We start from the raw sequence: 26,188 nt of genomic DNA, 5'->3' as shown, positions 1-26,188 counted from the left end.
CATAGTCTTGATTCTACATTAATGTTCTTGATGTTCTTGCTTTTTGTACTTATGAAAAAAGTTTGCATTTGTAGGCTTATCATGCTAATGACTATTCTTTCTCCTGCATACATTAGAGGTGTGTCCCTTTTTACCACATAAATGACAAGTAGATTTAGTGTTCTTACCTTTGTTACTCCTTTCTTCTACAGTCTTGGATGATTCTCCTTGCTCAGTGCTAGTGTAACCAAGTCCTCAAGTATGATTACTAGCCCTTGGTGATTTCAATAATTTCTCAAAGTACTTGATAGCCTCATTGGGTTTGTTGAAGCCTTCTACTATCTCCTTCTCTCTTTTCAATTCATTCTACATCTTCAAGGTGGAAATCTCAATGTCCTTCATGTTTAGCTCATGATGAGCATTCATCATTTGGCTTAAGGTGTCTAGCTGCATGTTTGAGATCCTTTAAAACTCAATTTCCTTCTCCTCCAGTCTATTGGTAAGATTTCTCTTGTCATCTTCTATCATGGCCTTTTCTTTAATGGATCTCTTTTTTCGTTCAGTCACTTCACAAAGCATTATAGCTTGTGCTTCTTGTTCAAGCTTGAGTAATCTAATTTCTTTAGCTTGTGCTCTATTTTTCTCCATCAGTTATACTATTGCTACATCAAATTCCTTAGAATCTCCATTGGAGAACACTTGTGTGTTATCAATCTCCTTGTAGTGTATGTCATTTTTAGCTATGGCTATATCTTTCCTTCTTTCTAAGGATTTTCTCAATTCTTCTCTATCTTCTTCCAATTTGTGTAGAGCAAGGTGCACATCAATCACCTGATTGTCTATGATCTTCCCAAGATTAAAGACTTCCATCTTTAGACCTTTTCTCTAAGCTATTACTCTTCTCCTTTTGAGAACTTTTTGGGTGAATTAGAAGTATCACACTTTTAACCTTTTCTAATTCTTTAAATCCAAATAAATAAAAAGTAAACTACATTGATGTAAATATATAAATGAACATAAAGTAAACACATGCAAGTAAATGCATAACACTAGATTTGGTAACCTAGAAACCTTTCAGGACTAAGAAGGTAAAACTGGGCTGGGGATGATATGCAAAAAAAACATTATAGCAATAAATGTTTGACCAGTTCTAATGGTCTACCTTGTTAAAGGCTTTACACTCTGTCAATAGTGACCTAGCTAGAGGATTTACAAACACTTTACATGAAGTTTCATCTAGTTAAAGGATTTAATCACCTCTTCAAAGGATCTACAAAATAGTTGCTAAGCTAACCTATCAACATAGGATTTTCACTATCTAATACAATGGTTACAAAGTATTAGGAATCTTTGATCTGATTTCTTACAATCTTCAATTTCTAATTTTAGGCAATTGATCTACTCCTTCTAATCTTGATCCTCTGAGATCTGAGATTTGATCATGTCCCTTGTGTTGTTTTGATCAATTTGATATGTAATTTCTGCTTTGTTCCTCTAAGTCTTTCTCCCTTCACACTGAATTTTTCTATAGTTTACCCATACACTACTCTCTTTCACATATGAAATGGGGTTTTCAACCTCCTTTTAAAGATTGTGAAATCTTAAGTTCCCACTCATTCCTTGCATTTTTCTCATTGGTTGCATGCCTTCTCCATTTTCTGATTGGCTACATGTTGATTGCATAGGAAATGTAAAAGATTCATCCTTATACTTTTTCTCCTTCAAAATCTCTCTATGTCGGCTCCAAAAATGGTTTACATTTGAGTTTTTGAGGGCTATTACATTTTTTCTTGCTCGACACATGTAAGATCCTGGATTGCTCAGCACATGTATAGTTCTGGATTTCTTGGCACATGTATAGTTTGAGATTGCTTGACACATGTATAGTTTTGGATTCCTTGGCATTAATTATGACTCAACAACTATATATCATTGATCACTTATATAATGCTTAGCACCTAAAGTTACTCAGTACCTGTTGGAAATCTAACTCAGAACATGTTGTGGCTCAGCATACATAATGTACTTAGCTTCAATATAAAAAGTGGTTAAGTGTGTTGACACTCAAATGTCCAAACTATATTAAGACCAAAAATAAAATTTAAAATTACAAGGATTGTTGAGGCTTGTATGGATTTAAAAAATAGCTATTATCTGCAATTCCATGTATATTATCTAAAGAATAGCTATGAACTACAAATCCATGTATTATGTTAATTTCAAAAACTAGCAAAGAATATAAACAGACATCATTACTTCATACTAAATGTTAATCAGGATAATCATTAAAAATAAGCTATGAGTCATTACTAATACATTAGTTTATCAACGATAATTTAATTAACCCATTGGAATAATTTGGTATTTCTCCTTATTTTACATTTAGGTCTTGAATGTAAAATTATTTTTTGATTAGTTTATCAAAATCAAGGATGGGAAAAAATCTTTATTATAACTTATGATTAACCCCTTTTCCTATTAGAATTTTGCATGAGTTCTATTAATCTTTTGACAGGTTTCTTGTTCCTCCCAAAGGAAAGTCCATTTTTTGGTGCTCATTGATCCTCTCTTTTTAAAGCTTCTCACTGCTCTACTTGTCACTTGAGATTTAAGATATCTTTTGAACTTATATTCTCATTGGGGTAATGCCCCTTTTATTATTTGTACTATATTGGACCTCAATCCTAGGCTAGACTAGAGGTTTTCTTTCTTTGCTCTTTCCTACCAGTGCCCATCAGAATGAATATTTTTGTAATTTTTCTTTATCTAATATAATATAAGCTTTAACTATTTACTGATAAAAAAAAAATGTATATATATTATGACATGTCTTGAATTTTTCAATTTAATGCCTTAGCCAAATCTTGAGAGGTCAAGACCTATTTTTTAAAATAAAAAATGGGTGCCCAATTTTTCAAAAAATGGGTACACATTTTCTAAAATTTGGATTAGGTATCCAAGCCTAATAAAGGTGCCCATTTCTAGAAGAGCATGATCTCAATTTGTGGACTTCTGTGGAATTGAGAAATATATTTATGCACTTACCCATTAGTTAACCAACACCATCAACTCAAGCCATTTCTAAAAATTAGCAACCTAAAACTATTTCCAACATCTCCTACAATAGATTTATCATTGCTACTAGATCCTTCCATCTTTTATCTCTTAATTAGAATTATCGATAGTGGTTTAAAATTGATTTCCTTAATATAATAAATTTATAGACATAGAAAATAGAACTTAAATAGAACTTTCTATCCATCCTTATCCTTCAATTTCCTTCATTAGATCCTTCTTAATTTTTCTCAGTAATAGATGTTGCAGAAAAAATTGACTCTTACATTAGAATTTCTTGAAATTTCTAAATTTTAATCAAAACTTGGCCTTAGATTCCAATTTCTCAAAATTTTCATCTAAATATCACTTAGTAGATATAATATTTACTTGGGCAAGGTATGACTAAGTTAATACTAACTTTCTTGGGAAATAGTATATTCTTCTTTTTTCTTACCAATTCATTTGAAAAAGTTACTATGGTCACTCATTGAATATGGTCTCCCTTTATTAACCTTGTGTCTTGGTTAAGGTTGTAATATTTAATTTATTACAACAATACAGAATTGTAAAACAATAAAACCAATATTACATAATCATTGTCCAATCATTCAAAAACACATTGAATACTGTACACATCAATCCTATATGAATATCACACTTTCTTCAACTCCTCTTAATCAATCAAATCATCTTCCTTAATCTAATGATATGTTACTTCCCTAAGTTATCATAATGTTTAGCCAGGTGTGACTTTGACATCAATAAAAAAATAACAACTGATATGACTCTTTTACATAAACTCATAGCATCATCACCTAAAAATTTCCCACTATCATTTACAATAGCAGTTTGGGCTAATAGTTTATCACCTATAAATTTACTTTATAAAGCATTTCAAATTTCGTTAGCAAGTCTTAAACACTTTACCCGACCAAATTTAGGTTCTGGAAGAGTTAATAATAGTCATTCTCGAGCAAGCATTTGTACATAAATGTATCTTTCTCTATTTCTTCACAACCCTCAAGATCCTTTTCTTCAATCATAGGCTTTCTATTTTTAGTATTCAACAATATCCTAGGCTCATGCATAGAAGATGTGTCTTCATCATTTGTTTTAAACTCTCATAGTTAACCCCATAAAAATTTGGACTATCTTTCTTGAACTCACTTTCCATAGATCTCCTTAACTTGTTTTGCTTTACCTTCAAGGACTTGAGTGTGTGATACTAATTGTTAGAAAGTAAAGTCCACAAGATACCTGAAATTCCCTTATTAATTCTTAAATATGTGAATAGTATATGCAACAACCATACCAAGGTAACCATACATAATAACACTATATTTCTTAACTAGGGAAAACCTTGATGGGAATGATGCCCATAAGATGATGTACTAATATAGAATTTCCTTGTGTAAGGATGGGCCCTTTTAGGAGTAAATAAAATAAAATTAGTACATTAGAGTCCCTATTAGGAAACTTTGAATCATTGTTAGGACATTTCAACCTAGTTACAAGTTGTCTGATCCCTCTTAGGAGTTGAATGGTAGACAAATGGACCTACTATCAAAATAGATTTAGTACTATCCTCTCTTAGTGATATAAGTGTACATAAACAATTATCCAACAACAAGTTATCTTTCTAAATAGGGTTCCTTGTAATCTCGCTATGCCTTAGCTACACCAATCTCTTCACCGATTCAAAAGATATTTACATTTAGGCTCACATGATTGTATATCATACTAATGACTGCATTGATCTACACAATCACACTCTTCCTCTAGAAAATAATCTTTCCTTTATACCACATTCTCAAATAGATTATTGAGTTGACCTTGAGGCTTTCCCAATTTACAATAATCATATAGGATATCCTTAAGATATTACATTACATGTTACATTATAATAATACATCTTTTCATAGTTAAAAGAAATTTGTTTTCTCACAATCTTTGAAAAATTCACATTAATGACCATACAAAATTAACCAATTCATCATCAAAAAGTATTTAACCTCTATCTTAGCTAGCTCAACCAAATTGCATCTTTGTTAGGAGATAAAATCAAAACAACAATGCTCACTTCATAGAAATATTGTCGAAAAGTTTCCTTCACCAAATTCTTCATAGCTCTATCTAGTCTTCATATTTATATACATGCTTATAGCTTCAACATCTAGACATACTCAAATACATCTCTGCAAGAAAACACAAGCTTATCTTCAATCCTCAAACCACATAATGCCAATCTATTTTTGTTGTTCTTCCAGTCTTCATAGATAAACAAGTATGTTGACATCAATGACCAATTTTATCATAAATGTAACACATAGATACTGAATCATGTATCCATAACTTCTAGCATACTCCTAATTGGATTACCATCAGCTTTCACACTGAAATTTTAATTTTCATATTATTTTCCTAGTATTCCCAAACACAAGTCTTTTTATTCTCATCAGCTCCTATGAGGGTTTTAAATCTTCTAGTAAGGGTTTAAGGTCTTGAAATAGGATTTTATCCTCTAATAGGAGAAATTGTACTAAATACATAATATTTTACTCCTAATAGAGTTGCATTATTTAACCAAGAAGTTATAAATTAGTAAAATATCTAGTATGTACTTGTTTTTTTTTTTTTTAAATCTGTAAGAGGTCAAAGCCAAGATTTGAACCCAAGACCTCTTCAATAAGAGGCTCACAATTTACCATTGTGTTGTAGGCTCTTGCCTATCTAGTATGTACTTTTTGGTTCCCAAAACCAAAAATTTATTAAACCCTAAAGAACTACCAATTCTTATGACAAGGTCAAATAAGGGCTCTTGCAAATGAACATGAGTGATCACTATGATCAAATTCCTATGCTCCTTTTCCTTTGGTACACCAAGCTAGATATACCTCTTCTTCTAATTCTATTTCTAAAAAAAATTAAAAATTGACAATTTATACATAGTGTTGGCCGAGGGACAACATTTGACAATTTATGAAGAAATCATGATTTCTAGCTGACATGATTAAATTCTTGCAATATGTAAAGTGTGTGGAAGATAAGGATAGGTGGCTTGGAGCATTTAAATCAAGTGAAACTATGTTCACACATTTCTATGCAAGGATTCAAGGAGAATTTTGGATAAGTTTCTAGAAAAGAAGAGGATGAACAAGAAGATGGATAGATTCATTGTATGTATTGAATATGATCAAGACCCTAAGATCTATGGTATTTTTTAAGTGGAAAAAGATTAGAATAACCTATTTAAGAATGTATAAGGGCTAACCCAACTAATTTGTTGCATTTTTAATGCTATTGATTAGTGAACTTTAATAGGAGGTTGAGAAGAGTTCTGAAGAGGTGAAGAGTGACTATCTAAAGGGTTTCCAAGTGAATTAGATACATAGAGCACAATGAAGGCCATTTGGTGGATCAACATTTGAGTTGAACTATGATCCATATTTTCAAAGTGAGTTGTATTAGTCAAATAAAATAATTTAACAAGGTCACATTTAAAAGCATTTTTTGTATCCTTTAATAGGGGTGGCTCCTAAAAAAGCTCACTTTAAAAGAGTTGAAATATTAGTGGCATATTACCAATAGTTTTTCCTAAATTGGGTCACCATGTTAAATCCTAGTGTCAAACTTGTGTTGACATTATTTCTTATGATTTGTTGTTAGTGTTCTACATTATGCAAGTCTACTATTATAATTAACATACTAGATTTCTACTTGATCTTATTAATAATATACTATAGAGGCCAAGCTAACAAATTTTTATATCTGAAAAAGTTTAAGTATTATTTTGTTCCATTGGTACATCTAAACCTTGGATAACTAATTCATCCCCTCCTCCCCCCCTTCCTCTTAGTTGATCTAAATATTCTAACACTTAATTTATATTTTATTCACAATAATGCATTTTAATTTATATTTTATTCACAATAATGCATTTCTCTATACTTTATTTTATCCTTGATTTCTATGTAAATTTTGATATTCATAGTGGATTTCCCAAGATGTCACCCATGCCAATACTACAACTTGAGAATAATTAACTATAGAGTTTCCTCCATGGTTAAACAAACTTTTTTTTCAACCCCATTGATGGGTGAATAGAGAAAGAGGAAGGAAGTACAATTCATTCTATTAATCTACAAGGAATAATATATAGATCATTTGGATAGTGAGTTCATTGGTCTTTCCCTTGAAACTCTTTGGATAGTGGGTTTATTCGCCTTCCACAATTCCTAACAGGATTGGCGCAACTCCTAATAGGGTTGGAAAATCCTAATAGGGATTCAAAGTCTCCTAACAAGGGCTAATATGTACTAAATATATTTCACAGACTCTTAATAGGTTCTATCCTCTAACGAGGAAATTTTATATTACTTCATCATTTTGTGGGTACCATCCCCATTAGGGTTTTCCCTTTGATCAAGGGTTTCCCTAGTTAACATATTTGGTATTATTGTGTATGAGTATCTTTTTGTAGTTTTTTATTACATTTCTTGTATGGTTAAGATTGTAAAAGGTTGATTAATTGTGATATTAGTTTGTTAATTGATTCAGCCCACCCAACCCCCACACCCCCCCCCCCCCCCCCCCCAACTAAAAAATAATAAAGTTCCTTCCTAATGTTGATAACTTGTTATAAAATTGAAAAATTCTAAAAACAAAATTATTTATAAATAAACAAATAAATTGAATTATATTAATAATTAATATTTTTGGGTAGGTCATGCATTAGTAGTAGGTTTGTTCTTGTAGTCTCAACTTCTAAAAAAAAATGAATTCATGGAAAATTATGTTGCTCTCCAAAAATCTTTTAAAAACCAAAGACCTTGATTCATGAAATCCACCTTGCAAGTTACTATGAGGGCTTTGGGTTTTCAACTTGTACAGTGGATAAAGTATATAGGGTTTTCATTTCTAGACCTTCTGGAGCTTCCAAACAAACATTTATCTTTGTTTCCCAACCACTAGCTTTCATTTCATTCAGTCTTTGGTTTGCAAGATGGGTCATATGGTTGTCTAGTTGTGGGTACAATAGCTTTATAGAGCCAGCACATTAAGACCTTAGGTGTGCATGTTGGAAGCTCTCTGAGTGATGTTTAGTGTTTAGAATGGTTGTAGTTATTACTTGGTGATTAAGAGTATGGATGGAACATGGTAACTATTGTTGTTTCTAATTTTACATGAGGTGTGATTCATGGGTTAGGATGAGATTACTAGAATCTGGTTAGCATAGTAATGTTCAAACTTTAGATACTTTAGTTTTGTGTGATAGACCTGAATGTGTAGAAATGAAGGAGTGATATTTCATGACTTCTAAAATGAGAAATCATCAAAAAAAAAAAAATCTGTTCAAAACCTTCTATATATTTTTAGTTTTAACTTTTTTTATTTGAGGGTTTTAACTTCTTAAGGAAGTTAGATAAAGGAGATATAAGTAGTGCTAAAGTAGAAAAAATTGTTGAACATTTTAAAAATAAAAACGAGGAGGTGAGGAAGCACATTATAAATCTAAAGACATAGTAAAAGATTGAGCCAAATGTTGTATTTGAGTCAAGTAATTATTCCTTATCTCTCATTTTACAATAATTTCATATATACATAGCTAACCTAACCCTTATATATATATATATATATATATATATATATATATATATATATATATATATATATATATATATATATATATATATATATATATATATATATATATATCTAAAAAAATTTCCTTTACATTCTTGTCTCCCTTAGACATCAATGACAAAGGTTTCTAGAATAATACGTACAAGAAAAAATTGTGTTACCTTTTGTTGTTCTAACTTGAAATTCTTGATCAGACGTATCTTATTAGTGAAAATATTTCAAATCATTGAAAATGTTGCTCTAGATTAAAAAATAGTAATTATGCTACTAAAGGCTTTAAGAAATTTATTTCCTTAAGAAAAATTCAAATATTTAATTGAAAAAGACAAAGTGAAATGAATCTCAACAAATATAGGCATCAAGCTCCTTGAAACTTGCTACAAATATAACTCTATTTATTCTATCTTAAGGTTTTAACTTCTTTTATTTGATGGGTTAGATAATATTTTTCAAAAAGAGTGGATGAGATCATACATTATTTAAATTACTTACACTACTTGTAAAGTGGTAGAGGTAAAATATACTCCACTTTACAATGACTCTACTAGTAGCTACTTAAGATAAAATTTTAGCCTGTAAGAATAATGAAAAAGAATGTATGCAATTATTGGTGCTTTATAAAAAATGAAGTTGACCAATGTTATTTCATTAAAATAATCCACTTAACTTTGTAAAAAGTTGAAATAAATATACAAATAAAATAATAAACATAATTATCGAAGAGGCTAATATTAAAGAACTTCAAAAATGGAATAACTTGAAAATATTACAAGTTACTTTAAGCTCGTTGATAATGCTCTTATTGAAATCAAGGAGCACAAGTTACTACTACTAAGAAATATTTTATGGAGAAAATATGAATGGCCTTAATAGAGAGATAAAATGTTAAGATCTCAACTATTAAAGAAGATTATAATTTAAATAAGCTTACTAGAGAATAGGCTTTGAATATTTCCACATAGAATAGGCTTTGAACATTTCCACATTTCTATTGCAAAAATTCATATAATATAGGAGTAGGTATGAAATATCCTTCAAAGGCACAAAGAAAAAAGAATATCTATGTGATGATACTTAAAATCAGATAGAAGTGAATTTTGCAAGGAAGCTAAAGAAATTTATTAGTGGATACAATGGTATGTTACTATTGGAAATATATATGATAGGCTAAGTTACTAAGAGGGCAGGGGTGAATCAGTAAGCAATAAAACTTTACCTTTATTTACCAATTAATTCTTTATGTTTATTTTAATCTATTTTCATGAATGAAAAATTGAAAGCATTAAAACATTCATAACAATTTGACACACAATATGGTGACCCAGAAACCTTCCAAATAGAAAGTAAATTTGGGGTGGGGATGATACCCACAAGCTTTAGTACTATAGTATAAAGTTGGCTTGTTAAAGCTTACAATGATCACTTTTGATGATTTTCCTTGTTAGGAGCAATAAGGACCACCAAGTCTACCTCAAAAAAGAATTTACAAACATACAATGAAGTATGCACTCAGTAAAGAGACTTACAAAAGACTATTAAATCTACCTTGCGAAAGGATTTAACTAATTTACCTATTAGGATGAAATAGTGGTTGATCTTTGATCTACAACTTGGTTTGTTGAATGAGATTTCCTTAAGTGTAATGATCACCTTGCTATGATATATAAATCTTTGTTGCTCCTTATACTTCTTGTAGCCTTTTACTCTACACTTTTGCTTCTTACTGCTTGTTTTATATATTCTCTTTCTAGATGTGTTATAATACATTACATATATACCATTCCAAATTATAATTCAAAAAAGTTGTCTACAATACAAGTTTACTCAAAATACACAAATTTAGCCCAACTATAGGAACTCAAGTTCTAAAGACTAACTGAGTGAGGTTTTGACACTTGGCATCTACTATGAATACTCATCATCTTCATGCACTTGGTAGACATGGAATCTCAGTCCATACTGATCACTTTCAAGTAGTTTGAGCTTAGTCTGCACTAGTGACTTTATGAATATTGTGAAACTTGACATATAAACTAAATCACTTGATTCATAATACATGGCTTGGTCAATGCTATTAATATGAGCTTGGTATAAAATGAATCACCATGTTGACACTAAGTAGCTTGGTCAACAGTGGATTTACATCACTAAAACTATGAACTTAGTAACCATTGTAGAACTTAGCTTGTCTTGAGAAACTTACTAAACACTAAGAGGCTTGATTTACACTGATAATCACCAACCTGGTAGAAATTTCTTGGTGCAAACTGAATATTGTTCCTAAAAATTCATAGTAACTATAGAACTCAATAGGGATTGAATTACTTGGCTAACACTATTAACTGTCCAATATTATTAGTAGATACTAACCATTTGAATAGGTGTGTGTGTCACTAATAAATAAACTTGACTACAATTTCAATAGTTACCTCTTAACTGATTTAGGTATTGCAAGATTGGTCATTGAGCTACTAGGCATATAAACAAAAATACATATGTGTGTGTGTGTGTGTGTGTGTGTGTACATATACGTATATATATATTATACATATATATACACACACACACATATATATATATATATATATGTATATATATGTATGTATATATATATATGTATGTATATATGTATATATGTTTATAGATATATATATGTATAGATATATATATATATATACATATATACACACACATATGTATGTGTATATATAGATGTATATGTATATATATGTGTATATATGTATATGTATATATATCTATATATATATATATATATATATATATATATATATATATATATATATATATATATATATATATATATATATATATATATATATATATATCTATACATATATATACATAGATGTATGTATATATATATATATACATATCTATAGATATATATAGCTATACATATATATACATATAGATGTATATATATATACATCTATATGTGTATATATATATATATACATATATATACAAAGATCTATGTATATATATGTATATATATATATATATAGACACACACACACACACACACACACACACACACACACACACACACACACAAGATTGTTTTAAATAGTTTTAACACTTACTTGGAATTTCATGATGATAAAGAGTACATTTCTTATTACAAGAAATTATTTTTTTTTAAAATATTGACATTTTATGGGCAAAAGCACAAACCCATGCCTCATTTTATAAAGGAAAAGGATATCTAAACTTAAAGTGTTCAACTTTATTGATAGAAAAGGGACATTTGTGTTTAGAATTTGAAGGTAATGCAAACTAATAAATTTTTTAAAATTGGATAAGATTTATCCTTATAATTTCTTTTGAAAATGTTGAGAGAAAATTTTATCATTTAAATTTCATTTTTAAAGTTTATTTTCTAATTTTAAAAAAATACTAAAAATATAGAGTTTTGTTCCCACCAAACAAATATATGCAAATGATCATACATTGGACTAATTTTGGAATGTTATAGCTGACATGTATACCTAGTGGAAAGGAAATAAATTGCTTGTGGACTTAAATTTTTCAAGTTATAAGTGGTCAAAGACAAACTTATCAAAAACTGACAATTTTTTATTGTCCTACCAAACTTATCCTATGAAATTTAAATATTTTTTTAAACAAGTTACATTTTCTTTGAAATGACTCTGTACTCTAGAGGTACACATAAACTTTTTATTTATTGAACATGATTTGCTATGTATTTTTTCTATTTTTTGAACACACATAATCTTGAATCTCAAAATACCTACTTGTAAAATTTTAAAATTATAACATATTATAACTACTCAAAATACTAGAAAATTTATGTGACCATAATCTTGACTCCAAGATCTAGAAAGGGCATTTTTAGGTTTTGAAGAAACTTCATTTTGTATGGAGAAATTAGCCTTCAAATTGAAAAGTTTGGGGAAATTACATTTTTTTCTTGTGTAGTTTCCACTTAGGACGCCACATAGATAGTAGAATGAATTTGTTCATAACCCTTATTGGCCTAAAAAAATTGCCAGTGGTTACATTGGTTGTTTCATATTATTATTTTTTGGTTTTATAATAAACATAGTACAAATCGTGAAATATAAAGGAGCATATTCAAAAAATAAATAACTTTTGAAGTCATTATTTATTAATTGTTTCATGGATTTCAACGACAGCTACATGTAAGAATTCCATGTAAGAATTTTTATTAGGGAAAAATCACCCAAGACCAAGAAGCACAATAACTAGCATGGATCGAGTATGATCAGAATAACAATATGATATTCAATGGAATTATATGGTACACTAGAGGTGCATGGATATAAAGGCCTCTATGATGCATCTAGAATGTCTAGGAGTTAACAATATCATAAGCTTCACAACTAAGCACATGTCCACTAGGAATGGGTTATCCTCCATTAAGCATGAGAGTTAGTGCAATGATGAGAGGATAAGCCTACAAACATGTGTCATGAAAAATTATGTTGTAGACACCATGTGCTAAATTGAGAGTGCAAACAATTGTGTTATCTATTGAATAGTTTATGGTGCTTACCATGCAATTTAGTAGCCACCAAGCTTCACAGTTCTTACCGAAGCACTCCAGTGGTTACCAAGTAAATTCAAGTAGTGTAAAGTCCTATAGTTCTGGCTGAATAGTTAAGTGTTTACCAAGCTTTGTAATTTCTACCTAGCCATCAGTTCATGTGAAACAAAGTTAGTGTTAATTGAGTGATGAGATGATTAGTGTTCACTAAGTTCGAGTATGGTAAATGTTGAATTTAGTTTCTACCAAGTTACACAGTATATACTAAGTTGCCAATATAGATTGAGTTTGAGACTACTCTAAGATGTTTAGTATGGACTGAGCTTCCACTTCTACTTAATATATGATGATCACAAGTAATGATAGTGGATGTCATGTATCAAAACTTCACCAAGTTAGTCTTTGAAACTTGAGTATCTTCATTTGAGCTAACTCTATAATATTGGTGTTAACTTGTATATTGGCCAACTTTGTTATTTTGTAAATTGAATTGATATGTATGTAATGTATTGTATCATATCCAAGTGTGTAATGCAATAATGTGAAATAATGTGAATGAAATGCAAGCATGCGAAACTGAATTAATAGTAGAGAAAAGTGTATTGTAAGGCCATATCAGGAGTAGTAGAATTATATCTATCACATAGAGGTGATCAGTACTTCAAAGAATATCTATCAGAAAATTAGTTGTAAGTCAAAGATCTACTATTTCATCCTAATAGGTGAATCAGCTCCAAAATCCTCTAATAAGGTAGACTTAACAATCTTTTGTCAAATCTCTTTACTGAGTGCATACTTCATTGAATGTTTGTAAATCCTCTAACAAGGTGGACCTAGAAGCTCTAATTGCTCCTAATAGGGTATATCATTAGAAGTGATCATTGTAAGCCTTAATAGGCCAACTTCATGCTGTAGTATTGAACCTTTGTGGGTATCATCCCCACCCCAGAGGTTTTTGGGTCAGTAAATCATTGTGTTCATGTGTCATGAATGTTTATGATTTTAGCTTCCTATGCATGCAATTAGATCTAAGTTAATGATTATTGGGTTATTGCAATTAAGGTTTGAATTTGTTAAAATATTTTAAGGTTACTAATTCACCCCTCCTCTCTCAGTAACCTAGCATAGTCTTGAATATTTCCAACAATTGGTATTAAAGCTTTGTGGTTCTTAGGATAAAGCTTGATAGCTTGAGAAAAGATCAAGGACAATGGAAATTTTTAGATTTGATAAAGTAATTGACAATGATAAGCTAGATCTAGAAATGGCCATTACACAACTCAACAAAGCTAAGGAGCAACTTTCGCAATCCCTAAAAAGAAGAAAGGAACTTGCAAATTAGATGAATGATCATCAATTGATCATCGATACATTGAAGAAAAGATTAAAGGATTTTTTTCCCTTCAAGCAGCTCAGATGAAGCAAATGATGTAATCAAAGAACTCCTAGAAAAGAATGTATCACTGCAAGAAGAAGTAAGAATATTGAAAAGAGAACAAGAAATTTAGTCAATAAGGTTGTGTGAAATCTTAGAACAAAGAAATAAGGAAAAGGAAGACTTGGATGCAAGGTACAATGAAATTCAAAATCAATCAAAAAATCTTATTGATCAACTCTCCAATGCAAATGAAGAAATCATGAGTCTGAGATCTGAAAATGAAAGGTTAAGAAATGACTTAAACACTGAAAGGAAAATCAATGAAAGGATGAAAATTGATCTAAATTTTGAAAAGAAAATCAATGAAAGAATAATGAAACCCCAAGCAGAGATGGATCAATTGAATCAGCAAAGTGAGTAGAATATTTACAGACAAAAGGGTAAGCCACGACTTGGATACAAAGAAGTAGGTGAAACCTCCAAACAAGGTGCTCAAAAGAATCAAAGACCTACTTGCAATCACTATATGGTAAGATAGGTCATACATCAAATAAATGTTGGAGTAATGGAAAAGAAAAATTCAATTGTAAATGTTACAATTGCAATTAACATGGTCATAAGACTAGTGAATGCAAAGAGAAACCAAAATTTGAAGGAAAATGTCACAAATGCAAGAAACAAGATCACAAGGCATCAAACTATAGAACCAAGTCATTCAATCTAATAGAGAAAATTGTGAAGGCATAATTGGTTGGGACTATAATACCTAGTGCAAATTTCATTAATATGGAGAGTATGGACACATTGGCATGAACTATGTTAAACATCACACAAGGAAGAGAGATACCACCATAATATATTACACTTGCACAAAACTCGGTCATTTAGCCAAAAATTGGATGAATATAGATAGAATTGAAGATGGAAAGCAGGAAAAAGAAAATAACATTAGAAATAAAATGAAGCAGCAATAGATTCCTAAATTAACTCAGGAAGCTAGTCCAAGCAATGATGGTCATGTCACTCAAGAAGTGGGTGACTCCATCATTTCCAACTAAGTTCTTAAGGACTAGAACTGCATTATCATGGTCACATCTAAAATAGTTTTAAAATTGAAAAGGAAATAGAGATCCAAATTAGTTTTCAAGATACAAGAGGATCACAAAAAAGTTAGTATCAGTAATCACCAAGTAAGGTTGGGTCATGGACTCTATCGAGCAAGGTCGGGAGTAACTAGTCACACATGTTTAGTTGCCAAGTTATGAATTATTCATCAAGCAATCTGAGTAGTTAGTGGATGATAGCCTATCGCACATAATGATGTCATCATAGCTACTTTTGTATCAAGCATTAATCAAAAAAATTTATCAAAAGTGCAAGAAATTGAAATCATTTTTTAAGAAAATCTTAAAGTGTTATTGAGATCAATCAAATTGTAGAGGGATTAAGTGATTTTGATTAGAATTTGTAGTAAAATTTCTTGAAGTTTTATGTGTCCCATCGAGTAACCATGGTAGCATCAAGTAGCAGCAGCAAGGCAAAGAAAGGGTAAAAAATGTTGGTCTAAGAAGTTGAATGGGAACTACCAAATTTCAGACTTGTACCAACAATTGTGGAAACCATCAAAATGGACAATACCCTAGGTGAATTATGTGTAAATGGTGTTCTTAAACCTGAGCATAAGCACTTGGAAGATAAGTGTTTAACCCACATTCCCTAACTACCCCAGAGTTTGCAAATCAAATGGATCAGATATATCCTAAGTTGAGTTCATAGTGGTCAGTTATGGCTTGAGCAACAAATTTTGATTACTAAGAAGATGATTTATCGCATGAAGACCAAGCTTGACGATGATTGAGACTATTATTAACTTAAAAAATACTACATTGGTAGTATAATTTGTATATTGTATGCATCTCAAGCTGGGGAGGCCTTTTGGAGTATTTTTTAAAATTTTGCTCTCGAAAGCCAAAGCTACTAAAACCCTAGGTCAGGTGGAGTTAGAGAAGAAAACTCTAGCTAAGTGGGATGGTAGAATTATGAAGATTAGTAGTGTAACTGATGCAGAACTAAAATTTGGCATACATGTGATAGCACACAAGATTTATAGTTTGAGCCATCTCAATAGTGTGTCGCGTGAAGCAATAGACTTGGCATTCAAAGTCATGAAAAAAAAATATGTCATATGATCTTGCAAACTTATTACTGAAATAGTTCAACAAACACATGGAAAGTATAAGGACATCCAAGAACAATCCTTGTAAATTTAGTTCATTGTTGACATGTCTATTTTTCTATGTTCAAAATTTTTTCCCTTCAAAAGGTATAGTCGTATGGAGAAAGGATGTGCCAATTTTGTATCAAATTAATGAGTACATAGTAGAAATGGGTGAGAATTTTGATAGCATAATGGATAACTACTTTGATTTTTCAAGGAGAAAATGAATAATAGATTTAGGATTCTCATGAAATTGGTTGAAGATTACAAAGATGATCTTTGTTTCATGGTAAATAGTGACAAAGTCTACATTCAGGCAGTGATTCCAAGAGTTGTATGGGTAAAACCTCTTCCCTATGAGGTGAACATTGATGAAGCAAAAGATATAATTGAAGCCTTATTAAATGAACCTATTGATCCAAAGGCACCATACTTTGGAACCTATGATGAGGCCAAGTCAAGAATAGAGATTGAAATCAAGCTTACACAAGCGATTAACAAAGGCAAGAGGAGAATAGAAAAACTCAAAACCAGCACACCTCTTTTGTTGACTGAAGGTAAAGAAGATAATGATGATGATGATGTAGAGCATGAAGAGGAGTCAAAAAAGGAAGAAGAGCCAGTGAAGAAGAAAGGTAAGGTAATCATCACCAAGCCATCAAAGCCATCCACTACAGTGTTTACTAGAAGATCCAGGAAGACAGGTAGTGAAGTCATGTTTAGCAAGCCTCCTCTCACCTTCCAGGAAAGACTAAAACAAATGAAACAAGGTGCAAGCATAACCAAATTCAAATCATTGAAATATGAGACTAGGACATAGGTTGAAAAGAAGTAGATTAAGGAATTGGTGTTAACCAAGATGGGTAAATGGAAGTATTCCCCTGATTAGATAGCTTCTTAGATTTGTAAAGATCTATTAGAGAGATTGAAGCCAAGATGGGACTCAGCCATGCAGATAGCAAGAGATATCTATGAAGAAAACCCTAGGCAATTGTAACCGAGCACTACAGATGCTGAGGTAAAAGAGTTTATGGAGAAATATGAAGATAGGAAGACTCTTAGATTCAATACTTGTTTAATTTTGTCAAAGGATATACAACATGTAGTCAAGAATTCTATAGGCATGTGGAAGAATATCAATCACTTGTAGAAACCAAATGACTCTCCAATAGAAGTCAAGGATGATGACAATGATGATGAGGAAGAAGAAACAAATTTTGAAACAATTCAATTTGACAACGAAGGAGTTGAAGAAGATATTGAGGAAGTCAAAGAAGATAATGAGGAGACTAATCCTATGAAGATAGCTACAGTAGTCATTACATCACTTCCTCATTCTCCAAGAAAATCAATAGCCACATCAAATTCAGAGTCAATTTTAGCAAGTTTGATTGTGATCATAGGAGAAACATCAAATGTCAAATCACTCTCTGCTCCCTCCCAGTTCAACATATCACTAATGTAAGTTTCTACCACTTCATCTACCAATTTTTAGCCTCCCTCTTCTTTAGTTCTTGATTCAAGTTCTTTAGCTGTATGTACAACATGTTCTACAATTTTGTGTTCTTCGGTAGTAAGTATAGTTTTTGAGTTTTATAATTTTTGATTCTATAGTTTTGTTTTCTATAGCTTTGGATACTTTTGTAACTATATTAGTTTTAGATTTAGTAAGCATTCCAGTCACTATTCCATCTATTAGTGCTATATCAATTTTTACTGCTAGTCCTACTATATCTACTATTGTTTCCATTCCGGATTCTAAGGCAGTTAGTACTAAGGTAGTTGAACTCAAGGCTAAACCTTGTAAAATACTTTTGAGTTTAAAGGAGATACAGGAATATATTGATTTAGTTGAGGAAATTGAAATTCCAAAGTGGGATTTTGATAATTCCACTGTAGATCAAATATAGTTAGCTAGTCAACTCCTCCAAAAGAAAACTAGGTAGAAGAAATTAAGAGAAGAAAGAGACAGAGAATATAAAATCATAAAGAGTGCAAAGGATGCATTGACTAAGGTAATAGGTATTGAATTTTATACTTCACAACACATTCTATTTCAATTAGAAGAAGCAGTCTAAAAGTTCAATGAAAACTCTAGCGGTCAAGAGAAATTGATTGAGAAAGTAGAGAAGAAATTTGATAAGAACATTGCTCAAAAAATTGCTATTCAACAAGTGGAGCTTTCCTCAATTTTGACCAATCTTGAAAATTCTTGCACAAATGTTACATCACTTTTTACAAAGTTATGTGATATCACCAAGCATACTAAGGAGATAAAGAGAAAATTGAATAAGATTGATGAAGATCTGAAGGCTAGTGCATAGTAGTTGCAACTTGACCCTAGTTCAAGCTCTACACATCACATGAGAATCAAATTCTTGTTAGATATTGAGGTAGAATTGTTGAGAGAGGAAGCAAGGATCTAGTCTTCACTAATAGATATCCAAAATATGATCCTTCCCATCATGGATACAATGCAAGAGCACATTGCCTATTCCAAAACATTGATCCATGACAATAATTTCTCAATTATAGATCACATGATCGAGCTTTCTGTAGAAGTACAAGTTGCTCTAAAAATGTGAAAATTTTTGCAATACAACTAGGATAAGACTTTAGCTCTCATACTTAAGTTACATTATGAGTTTCTTTCTTATATTGGTGTATTTTTGTAAATAAGTTTTGAGTAAATCTTTGGCATTATTGTCAAAAAGGGGGAGAAACAGAATATACCTATGTGAGTCTATATGTACATATGAAGAGAAACACATAGTATGTATATTGTATGGGGAAAAATCATTCAAAGCAAGTGAAAGTACATACTTACAAAGAATTTTTTTGAAAAATCTTAAAAATTTATTATTTTAGTATCAAGCTAGTATCACACTATAATGTATATAAGTTTTAGCTAATAAGTGTTTTTGTCACTAATGCTAAAGGGGGAGATTGTTGACATTAAGTCAAGTCTATTTTTAGTGACAACACTTATTCAAATTTTGTATGGTTACCAAGCTCATTAAACATTCTATAGTGTTTTCCATGCAATTCAATAGCTACCATGCTTCATAGTTCTTACCGAAGCACTCTAGTGGTTACCAAGTAAATTCAGGCAGTGTGAAGTCCTACAGTTCCTACCAAGCAATTCAGTGGTTACCAAGCTTTGTAATTTCTATCGAGCCATCAGTTCATGTGAAATAAAGTTAGTGTTAACTAAGTGATGAGATGATTAATTTTTACCAAGTTCTGGTATGGTAAATGTGGAATTTAGTTTCAACCAAGTTGCACAGTATCTATCAAGTTGCCAGTATAGACTGAGTTTGAGACTACTCTAAAATGTTTAGTATGGACAAAGCTTCCACTTCTATTGAATGCATGATCATTTCAAGTAATGATAGTGGACACCATGTATCAAAACTTCACAAAGTCAATCTTTAGAACCCGAGTATCTTCATTTGAGCTGACTCTGTAATATTGGTGTTAACTTGTATATTGGCTAACTTTTTTATTTTGTAAATTGGATTGATATGTAGTTCATATATTGTATCATATCCAAGTGTGTAATATAATGATGTGAAATGATGTGAATGAAATGCAAGCATGTGAAACTAAATCAATAGCAAAGCAAAGTGTATTGTAAGACCATATTAGGTGCAACAGAGTTATATCTATCACATAGAGTTTATCAGTACTTCAAAGAATCTCTACCAAAAAATCAGTTGTAAGTCAGAGATCTACTATTTCATCCTAACAGGTGAATCAACTCCAAAATCCTCTAACAAGGTAGACTTAATAATCTTTTGTTAAATCTCTTTACTGAGTACGTACTTCATTGTATGTTTGCAAATCCTCCAACAAGGTGGACCTAGTAGTTCTGATTTCTCCTAACAAGGCAGATCATCATAAGTGATCATTGTAAGCCTTAATAGGCCAACTTTATGCCATAGTATTGAAGTTTTGTGGGTATCATCCCTACCCTAGTTTTACTTTCTATTTAGAAGGTTTCTGGGTCACCAAATCATTGTGTTCATGTGTCACGAATGTTTATATTTTTAGTTTCTTATGCATTTACTTAGATCTAAGTTAATTATTATTTGATTATTACAATTAAAGTCTGAATTTGTTATAAGATTTTAAGGTTACTAATTCATCCCTCCCCTCTTAGTAATCTAGCATAGTTTTGAATATTTCAAAATTATGTTGTGGACACCATTTGCTAAATTGAGAGTGTGAACAATTGTGTTGTCTACATGAAAACTCAGTTGATTATTCATACTCTATGTTGTAGACACCATGTGTTCAATTAGAGTTTCTTAATCTTGTGTTTTCAACAAGACAACTCATATAAGTAAGCAAAATCCTAGGTGTCTAACCTAATAAATAATAAAATAATGCATTTATCCTAAGTAAACTTAATCAAAGTGCAAAAAATAATTATTTACACTAACACTACAAATGACCATCAATAAGGTATCTTTTCTTTCACTTAGTTATTTTTATACTCTATATTGAAGCATTGAATTATATTTCTAGTACAATCTAAATTAAAATATTTTTCTATAGATCAAAGTAATCAATGGATAATAAAAAGGCTAGATCAAGGAAATATGATAGAATAAGAGATGCCAAAATGAAAGGTCATACAAAATGTAACAAAAAATAACCTATTGAAGTTCATGAAGAGGATGCAATTCATGAAGAGGACGAGATTCATGAAGAGGCTGATATTCAAGAAGATGAATAAATTGGTAGTTCTAATTATAGAAACAACATAGGAAATTTGATGGATTCGGATGAGAACCTACTTTTTAGTCAAATTTCATCTAATCATATTTTAAAAGAGAGCACTATTAAAAAGCATTTCCAATACAAGGTGGGGATGAATATTTCAAAAATAAAAGTATATTTGGAAAGCCATTATTATTTGTCATATTATTTCGGAGAAAATATATGAGTCCTATTTTGATTTTTTGGGTGTTGATAATAGGAAAAAGCATGCACATAATGTTAATGAAACAATAGTTGAAAATTTGCAAACTTCTTATAACAAAATTGACAACACAACTTGAGGCAACTAGAACACTGCACATAGAGCATTGATGACTACTATCTCTAGTAGAAAGTTGACACATAGAAACCAAGTATGTAAAATTTCTCATTTACTACATATATCTAGAAGAACTATTCAAAGATATATTAGGAGGAGAAATATGCTACGGGTAAAGGCACAAACCTATGTCACCCTTTTGTAAAGAAAAAGGTTAACAAAAGTATAACTTTTCACCTTCAATGACATAAAATTGATATTATTATTTTGAATTTGGAAATGAAGTAAACTAATGAAATGTGTAGAAATGGATGAAGTTTAAGATTATAATGTTTAATAATTATTCAGAATAAGAATTGATATATTTTTTGGAAATATTCAAGATATGACAAGTTACTAAAAAGGGAGGGGTGAATCAGTAACTTTAAAACTTTCATTTAAATTTACCACACATCCATCTATGTTATTCAATACATTAGTTATGAAAGATAAAACATTTATCACACAAAAGAACACAATATTTTGGTGACCCAGAAACCTTCCAAATAGAAAGTAAAACTGGGGCGGGGATGATACCTACAAAACTTCAATACTACAGCATAAACTTGGCCTATTGAGGCTTACATTGACAACTTCTAGTGATCTACCCTATTAGGAGCACAAAGGACTACTAGGTCCACCTTGTTAGAGGATTTACAAACATACAATGAAGTATGAACTCGGTTAAGAGATTTATAGAAAGACTATTAAGTCTACCCTGTTAAAGGATTTAGAAGCTAATTCACTTGTTAAGATGAAGTAGTGGATCTACGTACAACTGATTGATGATAAGATCCTTTATGCACTGATCACCTCATATGATGAATATAACTTTTCTGCCTCTGTATTGACCTTGCTATATTCCTTGAACTGTTACTGAAAATCCTTCATAGTTACTTTTCAAAATTACTTCACATTACTTTTCTATTCCTTGATATATTTGATATCTTACAATACATCTTACATATATACCTTTCAAATTTACAAAATTACAAGGTCGTCCAAAACACAAGTGAACAAATACATTACAAAGTTAGCCCAATAGTAAATAACTCGGGTTCACTGAATTGACTTGGTGACCTTCTGATACACGACATCCACTACATTACTTGGCATCATCATGCACTTGATAGAAGTGATGGCTCATTCCATACTAATCACTCAAAGTAGTTCTAAACTCGGCAACCACTGGTGACTCGGTAGATGTAGTGTCACTTGATAGATACTGCACACTGAGTTTACCTTGCTTTACTCAGTAAACACTGCTTCTTCCAATACTTGGTTTACACTGAATCTCCATGACACAAACTTACTTCTCAATACAAACTGTGAAGCATAATAGACACTAAGAAACTCAGTAGCTTCAAGAATGTTTGGTGTAAACTGCTTAACTACTAAGCTTACAAGGTAACCACTAAATGCTCAATATAAATTGAAGACTAAGTGATAAGCTCGATAATCATTAAGAATTGAATAAGTGTTGTCATTAATGAAAAATACAACATAATTCCAACAATCTTCCCCTTTGGCATTAGTGACCAAAACACTTATGAACCAAAACTTATGTTAACTAACATTCTGATTTTGATTTACCAAAATTGATCTTTGTAAAGCTGTTGTATATACATATCTTACATGTCTCCCCCATACATATGGCATGCATAGCTTTTATCTGTACATATCTCTTTTTTATCTCATACTCCCCCTTTTTGACAATAATGCCAAAGAGTATATATAATAAATTCAAATAGAGAAACTAAAATGGGAGAGAAATTCAGAGTGTACCTTGAGAATAAGAGACAATGTCTTATCCCAATTATCTTGTGAAATTTTGCAAGTGGAGAGTGCCACTTGAACTTGTGTAGAAAGTTCAATCATGTGATCTATTATAGAAAAATTGTTTTTTTGAATCAATGTTTTTGAATAAGCAATATGTTTTCGCATTTGGTCCATGACTAGATGTCAATCAGTATAGACCTGATCCTAGTTTCTTCTCTATGTAGCTCTACCTACATTTCTGACAAAAAATTCACCTTCATGTAATGTGATGAGCTTGAACTATGGTCAAGCTGTAATTTTTGAGCACTAGCCTTTATGTCCACATCTATCATATTTAATTTTTCTTTAAAATCCTTGGTGTACTTGGTAACATCACAAAGTTTGCCAAAAAGTAATGTTATATTTGTAAAATATTGCTCAAGGTTGCTGAAAATTACAGATAATTCTACCTATTTTATTGTAATGTGCTGAGCAATGTGCTTAAGCACCTTACTGTCAAATTTCTTCTTTGCCTTTTCAATGAGCTTCTCTTGACTAGAAGTGTCCTCATTGAACTTATTTGCAACCTCTTCTAATTGTAACAAAATATGTTGAGATGGATCAACATCAGCACCTATGGCTTCAGTAATTATGTTTTTGGCATTATCAATTATTGTGAATGCTTTGTCCCTCTCTTCTCTTAGCTGCTTCTACCTTACCTTTTTCTCTAAAAGCTAATTGGCCAATCTCATTTTGTTGGCTGAGGTAGTGTCCAAATCTATCTTGGGAATAATAACTTCTTTATCCAAGTCTAAATCTTCATCAATTTCCTTACCAATAAGCAGAAGTTTTAGAGCATTCTTTGGATTTACTTTAGTGCTTACTTCATTGGATTTAGAAACATAGACAATAGTTGATATAGATGGACTAGTAGGAAAAACTTGAATTGGTCCATCTAGAGGAAAACTAAGAGAAGTACCAGCTATATCCAAAATTGATGTGCTTCCCAAAAATGATGTACAAATAGGTAATGTATAGGCTAGAATATTTATAATTGAAGTTCTAATAGAGATTGGTGTAGTTAGAGCTATGGTAGACAAAATTGTAGAATGGGTTGGCAAACTTATTGTAGATGGAGCATAAGAAGTTGGCACAGTTGATGATGTTGTGATTAATTATTTGGGTGTTAATGAAGAGGGTTGTAGCTTGGTAGATGAAGTAACTGATACTTCCATAGGAGATGCTTGGAGCTGTGGGGTGGCAGGAGTAGATGATATTTCTAATGTAGATGCAATCAATCCTACTGAAGCTGTCTCCAACCCTAATGATTTTGCCAGCTTAGGTGGAGAGTGAGGAAGGGAAGCAATGACTTCCACTACAGTCTTCATTGGGTCATCTTCTTCATCCACTTCCTCCTTTTCTTCCTCTTCAACTTTTTTCCTTTCTCTTCATCATCAAACCTTAGTGCTTGATAATCTTAAATATCAACAATAGCACATGGAGTGTTGTCATCTTCTTCATCATCACTATCACCATCATCATCCTTGATCACAACTAGATCATCACTAGGCTTATGCAAATGATAGATATTCTTCAACATTTTTGTTGAATCTCTTACATCATGCTCAATGTCCTTAATTAGAATCAAACATGTGTGAAATCTACTCATCATTTTACCTTCATTATTCTTCATGGCTATCTTTACTTATTTCGTAGTGAGATTTGGTAATAGATTCATCAAGGATTGTTTATAGATGTCCTTTGTTGTCTACGTGGTTGACTCCCACCTTAGTTGTAGTCTTACTAATAATTCTTTTGAGATCTAAGGATAAATCTGGTCTAGGGAATACTTCCACTTTCCCATTTTGGTGAGTACCATCTCCTCGATCTACATTAGTTCTGGTTTCAAACTTTAAAGCCCTAAAGTTTGTGATGCCAGCTCCTTCTTCCATATGTCCTTTATTGGAAGGTGAGTTGGGGCTTGTTGGATACTACTTCACCTTTATTTTTGCCTTTGCCTCTCCTGGTGAAAATAGTTGTGGAGGCCTTTGGAGGTTTAGTAATTATAACCATCCCTTTCTTCTTTTCTAGCTCTATCTCTTTTTTTGATTCTTGCTCTTCATCTTCTTGTTTCTGATCCTCTTCTTTGTCCTCTCCTTTTCCCTCGGTAAGCATTAAGGGACTAGTGGTAGTTTTCTTCTTAGCAATCTTCCTCTTACCTTTGCTTATTACTTGAGGTAGCTTAATTTCTAATTCAATTCTACCTTTTGCCTCATCATAAGTGTCAAAGACTAGTTCTGTGGGATCACTTGAAATTACTTGAATGCACTTGGAAATCTCTTTTCTCTGAGGATATGGTGAAAAATAAAGTTGAATTTTGCCCATTTTGATGAAAAATTTTCCATTAATGCTAGGTACAATACTATTGTAGTGCATGATAGACTATCATCCACTAACCTAACCATGCAAGAGTATTAACTCAGCAGATGAACCAAATTCCTTTTACTCCCGACCTCACTCGAT

This window comes from Cupressus sempervirens, chromosome 7, assembly GCF_028749045.1.
Source record: "Cupressus sempervirens isolate cs-2001-9-10 chromosome 7, ASM2874904v1, whole genome shotgun sequence".
NCBI classification, from domain to species: domain Eukaryota; kingdom Viridiplantae; phylum Streptophyta; class Pinopsida; order Cupressales; family Cupressaceae; genus Cupressus; species Cupressus sempervirens.
The sequence above is the reverse complement of the archived record's forward strand: the minus strand, read 5'-3'. Positions refer to the sequence as shown.